The following is a 7,973-nucleotide window of genomic DNA, read 5'->3' on the forward strand; positions in this document are numbered from 1 at the left end:
TATATTATAGTACAGTATAGTACAGCACAGCATAGTATAGTACAGTATAGTACAACACAGTATAGTACAGCACGGTACAGCATAGTATAGTATAGTACAGTATATTATAGCACAGTATATTATAGCACAGTATATTATATTATAGTACAGCACAGTATAGTACAGCATAGTATAGTACAGCACAGTATAGTACAGCATAGTATAGTACAGCACAGCAAAGTATAGTACAGTATATTATAGTACAGCATAGTATAGTATAGCACAGTATAGTACAGTATATTATAGCACAGTATATTATAGTACAGCATAGTATAGTACAGCACAGTATAGTACAGCACAGTATAGTACAGCACAGTATAGTACAGCATAGTATAGTATAGTACAGTATATTATAGTACAGCATAGTATAGTACAGCATATTATAGTATAGTACAGCATAGTATAGTACAGCACAGCACAGTATAGTACAGCACATTATAGTATAGTACAGCACAGTATAGTACAGCATAGTATAGTACAGCACATTATAGTATAGTACAGCATAGTATAGTACAGCACAGTATAGTACAGCATAGTATAGTACAGTATAGTACAGCATAGTATAGTACAGTATAGTACAGCATAGTATAGTACAGTACAGCATATTATAGTACAGAATAGTATTGTAACGGATCTCCTAGCACCCCGACTGGGTACCTCCGTTGATGGATGCTCCTAGTGCTTCCCGAGGGCTCCACATAATAAATGGAATAGGACAGCACCACTTCCTGGAACAAATAGTCCGTGGTATGGCGGCGGTGCTCGTGGCGTCAGCTCCCGGCCTCAGGGACCCCTCGAACGTAGAAAAAACTTCAGAAAAGTCACGGCACTCTTGTTCTTGAATCAAAGCTTAGCGTTTAATCACACTGAAAGGATACAGCAACGTCTCGACACACAGGTCTTTCTCAGCTACATGTGGTTTACAAGTGAAGTTCAATACTTATATAGGTGTAACATTCAATCCGGATTGGTTGAGGGGTTGTCCCCCAGAAAGGTCAAATCCCCCCCTTACATATTCACCCAATCGTGTTCTAAAGTGATAATAACATTCAGTAATAAAACAGCATAACCATCTCAGCTGTGTATTAGAGTTGAGCGAACACCTGGATGTTCGGGTTCGAGAAGTTCGGCCGAACTTCCCAGAAATGTTCGGGTTCGGGATCCGAACTCGACCCGAACTTCGCCCCAAACCCCATTGAAGTCAATGGGGACCCGAACTTTTCGGCACTAAAAAGGCTGTAAAACAGCCCAGGAAAGGGCTAGAGGGCTGCAAAAGGCAGCAACATGTAGGTAAATCCCCTGCAAACAAATATGGATAGGGAAATGAATTAAAATAAAAATAAAATAAATAAAAATGAACCAATATCAATTGGAGAGAGGTCCCATAGCAGAGAATCAGGCTTCATGTCACCCAACACTGGAACAGGCCACTGTCACATATTTAGGCCCCGGCACCCAGACAGAGGAGAGGTTCATTCAACTTTGGGTTGCCCCGCAATATAATGGTAAAATAAAAATAAAAATAGTATTGAATGAGGAAGTGCCCTGGAGTAGAATAATATATTGTTAAGGGGAGGTAGTTAATGTCTAATCTGCACAAGGGATGGACAGGTCCTGTGGGATCCATGCCTGGTTCATTTTTATGAACGTCAGCTTGTCCACATTGGCTGTAGACAGGCGGCTGCGTTTGTCTGTAATGACGCCCCCTGCCGTGCTGAATACACGTTCAGACAAAACGCTGGCCGCCGGGCAGGCCAGCACCTCCAAGGCATAAAAGGCTAGCTCTGGCCACGTGGACAATTTGGAGACCCAGAAGTTGAATGGGGCCGAACCATCAGTCAGTACGTGGAGGGGTGTGCACAGGTACTGTTCCACCATGTTAGTGAAATGTTGCCTCCTGCTAACACGTTCCGTATCAGGTGGTGGTGCAGTTAGCTGTGGCGTGGTGACAAAACTTTTCCACATCTCTGCCATGCTAACCCTGCCCTCAGAGGAGCTGGCCGTGACACAGCTGCGTTGGCGACCTCTTGCTCCTCCTCTGCCTTCGCCTTGGGCTTCCACTGGTTCCCCTGTGACATTTGGGAATGCTCTCAGTAGCGCGTCTACCAACGTGCGCTTGTACTCGCGCATCTTCCTATCACGCTCCAGTGTAGGAAGTAAGGTAGGCACATTGTCTTTGTACCGGGGATCCAGCAGGGTGGCAACCCAGTAGTCCGCACACGTTAAAATGTGGGCAACTCTGCTGTCGTTGCGCAGGCACTGCAGCATGTAGTCGCTCATGTGTGCCAGGCTGCCCAGAGGTAAGGACAAGCTGTCCTCTGTGGGAGGCGTATCGTCATCGTCCTGCGTTTGCCCCCAGCCACGCACCAGTGATGGGCCCGAGCTGCGTTGGGTGCCACCCCGCTGTGAACATGCTTCATCCTCGTCCTCCAGTAGTGGGCCCTGTCTGGCCACATTTGTACCTGGCCTCTGCTGTTGCAAAAAACCTCCCTCTGAGTCACTGTCACCGCCAGACATCTGAGAAGCTCTGACAGACTTCCTTCAGAACCTCCTCCTTGAGGTTCTTTTGTTTTGCTTTCATTTTCTCATCTCGTTAGCCTCTCTCAGCTGTCATGTAGTTGCACTGGTTGCATCCTTTTAAATCCCCTCCCATACTGCATCACTTTGCGGTTTATACAACTTCCTGGAGTGTGCTGATGCTAGTAGCTATTTCTGCTGCACCCACAAGTTAAGTCTGTTTCTTTATTCCTGTTTTCCTGTTTGCTTGATCATAGGTGACCCTGACTCCCTCCGTATTAAGTGTAGGGAGCCGGTGGTCGTGTCCCCTCACTATTATAGGGTGTTCAGGTGTCATTCAGTCGAGGAACGAGGGTATGCAGTTTTCTACCATTGAGATTTTTGCATAGGCTGAGCAGTTAGGGAGAGAGCTAGGCTTGTTACAGGGCTTACCCTTCTGTTCCTTAGTTTTGGATCAAGTCAGTCTGATCTTCATTTGTGTCTTCTAGTTTTCTGTTACACCATCCGTGACATTATAAACCGCCGTAACCGTCTTAAGCATGAATCCGGTTTCAACCTTGATTGACCGCATGAAGGGTCTTTCACTGGAGGTAGCAGATCTCCAGAAAACTGTCTCTCAGTTTGAGGTGACCGTTTCTGCTTGCGTTCATGGAATTTGTTCTGAGCCTAAAATCTCGCTTCCGGATACGTTCTCCGGGGGTAGTGAGAATTTTGTTTGTTTTAGAGAGGCTTGCAAACTCAATTTTCGCCTACTTCCCCATTCCTCTGGTGATGGGGATCATCATCTCGCTGCTCAGGGATAACGCTCAGTCTTGGGCCTTTTCGCTGCCGGTGGGGGCACGGCCCCTCCGTTCAGTGGATGAATTCTTTTTAGCCCTGGGTCAGATATATGATGATCCGGATCGTATTGCTCTGGCTGAATCTAGACTACGTCTGTTATGCCAGGGTAAACAATCCGCAGAGATATACTGCTCAGAATTTCGGAGATGGGCAGCTGATACTGGTTGGAATGATGCTGCACTCCGAAGTCAATTTTGCCATGGTCTTTCAGAGGGATTGAAAGATGCATTTGCCTTTCATGAGAGGCCTATCTCCTTGGACTCTGCCATGTCTCGGGCCGTTCGTATTGACAGGCGTCTTAGAGAGAGAGGAGAGATCACTCCTTCCTGTCATACTCAGTCCCGGGACAGTGCAGCGGTCTAATTCAGTGCACAGGGGTCTCAGTCGCTCTCAATCCCATCTGAGCAGGAGCCCATGCAGCTGGGTTTGATTGCCTCTGACAATAGAAGATTCAGCCCGCAGGGGAGGGTTTGTTTCTGTTGTGGAGGTATAAATCATTTGGCAAATGTTTGTCCCTCTAGGAGATTCAGGGAGTTTTTTGAGCGTAATAAAGAAACAAAAAGAAAAAAATCCTCTAAAGACGTTCCGTCTGTTACTATTGGCAAGGTTGATGCGGAAATAGAAGGTTTTCTGTTTGCTTGTAGTTCCCGTTTTCTCCTACCTGCCAGGGTGGCGCTAGAGAGCAAGAACATTTTTTGTGAGATTTTTGTAGATAGTGGAGCAGCTGTCAATCTCATTGATAATCAATTTGCTATAACACATGGTTTCCAGGTATGCACTTTGGGAAAGGACATACCTGTTTTTTCTATTGATTCCGCTCCACTTTCTCAGAAATCGTTAAAGGGCATAGTTCACAATATCCGTTTGATTGTGAGTGATACTCATGTTGAGGATATGTCATGTTTCCTCCTAAGCGGGTTGCCTACTCCTCTAGTGTTGGGGCTACCCTGGCTCACTAAACATAACCCCACCATTGATTGGCAAGCGGGGCAAATAAATGGTTGGAGTGACTTTTGCAGAGAGAATTGCCTCATGACATCTGTTTCTGAGGTTCCTACTAAGACTGTAGCACCTTTCCTCTCTGAATTTTCAGATGTCTTCTCTGAGAGTGGAGTTCAGGATTTGCCCCCGCACAGGGAATACGACTGCCCTATTAATCTCATCCCAGGCGCCAAGCTGCCTAAATCTCGTTTATACAATCTCTCCCAACCTGAGAGGGTCGCTATGCGGGCTTATATCTCTGAGAGTCTGAGAAAAGGACACATACGACCCTCGAAGTCACCTGTTGCCGCTGGTTTTTTCTTTGTTAAGAAAAAAGATGGTTCTTTAAGACCTTGTCTGGATTTCAGGGAGCTGAACAGTATCACTATTCGTGACCCTTATCCGCTTCCGCTGATCCCGGACCTGTTTAACCAGGTTGTTGGGGCTAAAGTCTTTTCCAAATTAGACCTAAGAGGGGCATACAACCTGGTCAGGGTCAGAGAAGGAGACGAATGGAAGACGGCCTTCAATACCCCTGAGGGCCATTTTGAGAATTTGGTTATGCCTTTTGGTTTGATGAATGCTCCAGCCGTTTTTCTGCATTTTGTGAACAGCATTTTTTATCATTTAATGGGGAAATTTGTACTGGTGTATCTAGATGACATTTTGATTTTTTCTCCTGATTTCAAGACTCATCGGGACCACCTACGTCAGGTCTTGCTCATCCTGTGGGAGAATAAATTGTACGCTAAACTGGAAAAATGTGTGTTTGCGGTTCCAGAAATTCAATTTCTGGGGTTTCTTCTCTCCACTTCTGGTTTTCGCATGGACCCCGAGAAGGTCCGCGCTGTGCTTGAGTGGGAGCTTCCTGAGAATCAGAAGGCGCTGATGCGTTTTCTGGGTTTTGCCAATTATTACAGGAAGTTTATTTTGAATTGTTCCTCTGTTGTTAAACCACTCACTGATATGACTAGAAAGGGGGTAGATTTTTCCTCCTGGTCGGTAGAGGCGCGTAAGGCCTTTTCTAGTATCAAGGAGAGTTTTGCTTCCGCTCCCATCTTGGTACAACCTGATATCTTATATGATTGAAAAGACCGGCACTCTCAACACACGGGACCATATGGTTAAATGCAGATCACAATGTTTAATTGATACATATATAAAAGAATAAAAATATATAAAAATATAAAATATACACTAATATTAGGTGATAATTAATGGTTTCACACAATGTTGTGCCAATCCTACAAAGGTGACATTAATTTAAAACGTCCAATGTTCAATACTAGTTTATACCATGTAAAAAAGAACGCTGTAGGTGAGAAAGACCATGAATATTCACATATAAATTCCTAGAAGGAAAGAGAATAGAAGTCCTTTTTGGTTCTGTCCCGAATATAGACGGACAGTGCAAGGTGGTATTTGCTAAAATAAAGTCAATGTTGTATTATATATAACTGTCTTTTTCTTCATGTGGATATCGCTTTAGCGATTAATGGTCATATGCGCTTGATGATCACCCACTGTGTGGGCTTACCTTCCCTTTCTGCCGGTCTGTCAGTCGGATTCCTCGGGGCTCGCTGAGAGCCGGCGTCCCGGCTGAAGCGCTATCAGCGTCCCACGTGGGTTTGGAGGAAAAGTTTGTCGCTCCGGAAGTGACGTATCGGCATGCAGGAAGGTATTCGATACTTCGCTCAGACTCGGCTGTTCGTTGTAGCGGCTGAGGTAAAACTTACAGTGCACTGTAGTTAGAATTATTTACATCTCACAGATGGGTCATATTCTGATCTCCGATTTGGATCTCTTAGTACCAAACGCGTTTCGGGAAACACTCTTCCCTTCTTCAGTGGTGATGACCCTCCTTCATGCCTGATTGGTTTTTATACCCTCTGTCGGTAGTTGCCAAAAACAGACATGGAATCTGTCCATTTTTTTTCTTTGTTTTCTTTGTATGTTTTTAGTCATCTACAATATAGTTATTAGGTATCTGTTGTTCTCAACATCTCTGTTATACATAGTTCTTTTCATGTGTTTAGTATTTTTCCATTTTTTCATCTTTTTTTTCTCTTTGCGGTTGTGCCGCGTTTTTGGTGCGTTTTATTTTTGACATATGCGTTTTTTTGTCAAAGGGTTGCAATTTACCCTGTAGTACAAAGTCCATAAAGGGTTTCATTGCATAGGCCATGGTTAACCTTATATATCATTTGTTATGGTTGTTAAGTGTATTTTGGCAGATAAACATATGGGCAATAAACATATATTTACATCTGATGAATGTATTAAAAATTTTACCAATAATAAAATTAGGTACATAAAAATGATAAAATTGTGACTGGCTCATATGATACATTTTGTATCTCCATATTTTATTGGTTGTAACAATATATAACATTATGTATGTTTCTATCTATATGTTTATCCTGGAGTGTGAAGAGCATATCTTAGTGTTGTTAGGTGGCTTGTGATATGTTAAAAATACAGCCGCAAATTAATGCGGATGTATCTATAGATTATGCTTTGCATCTTCTTTTACAAAATTTCTTCTGGGACAAATATGGAGATACAAAATGTATCATATGAGCCAGTCACAATTTTATCATTTTTATGTACCTAATTTTATTATTGGTAAAATTTTTAATACATTCATCAGATGTAAATATATGTTTATTGCCCATATGTTTATCTGCCAAAATACACTTAACAACCATAACAAATGATATATAAGGTTAACCATGGCCTATGCAATGAAACCCTTTATGGACTTTGTACTACAGGGTAAATTGCAACCCTTTGACAAAAAAACGCATATGTCAAAAATAAAACGCACCAAAAACGCGGCACAACCGCAAAGAGAAAAAAAAGATGAAAAAATGGAAAAATACTAAACACATGAAAAGAACTATGTATAACAGAGATGTTGAGAACAACAGATACCTAATAACTATATTGTAGATGACTAAAAACATACAAAGAAAACAAAGAAAAAAAATGGACAGATTCCATGTCTGTTTTTGGCAACTACCGACAGAGGGTATAAAAACCAATCAGGCATGAAGGAGGGTCATCACCACTGAAGAAGGGAAGAGTGTTTCCCGAAACGCGTTTGGTACTAAGAGATCCAAATCGGAGATCAGAATATGACCCATCTGTGAGATGTAAATAATTCTAACTACAGTGCACTGTAAGTTTTACCTCAGCCGCTACAACGAACAGCCGAGTCTGAGCGAAGTATCGAATACCTTCCTGCATGCCGATACGTCACTTCCGGAGCGACAAACTTTTCCTCCAAACCCACGTGGGACGCTGATAGCGCTTCAGCCGGGACGCCGGCTCTCAGCGAGCCCCGAGGAATCCGACTGACAGACCGGCAGAAAGGGAAGGTAAGCCCACACAGTGGGTGATCATCAAGCGCATATGACCATTAATCGCTAAAGCGATATCCACATGAAGAAAAAGACAGTTATATATAATACAACATTGACTTTATTTTAGCAAATACCACCTTGCACTGTCCGTCTATATTCGGGACAGAACCAAAAAGGACTTCTATTCTCTTTCCTTCTAGGAATTTATATGTGAATATTCATGGTCTTTCT

Source organism: Bufo bufo, chromosome 2, assembly GCF_905171765.1.
Source record: "Bufo bufo chromosome 2, aBufBuf1.1, whole genome shotgun sequence".
Classification (NCBI taxonomy): domain Eukaryota; kingdom Metazoa; phylum Chordata; class Amphibia; order Anura; family Bufonidae; genus Bufo; species Bufo bufo.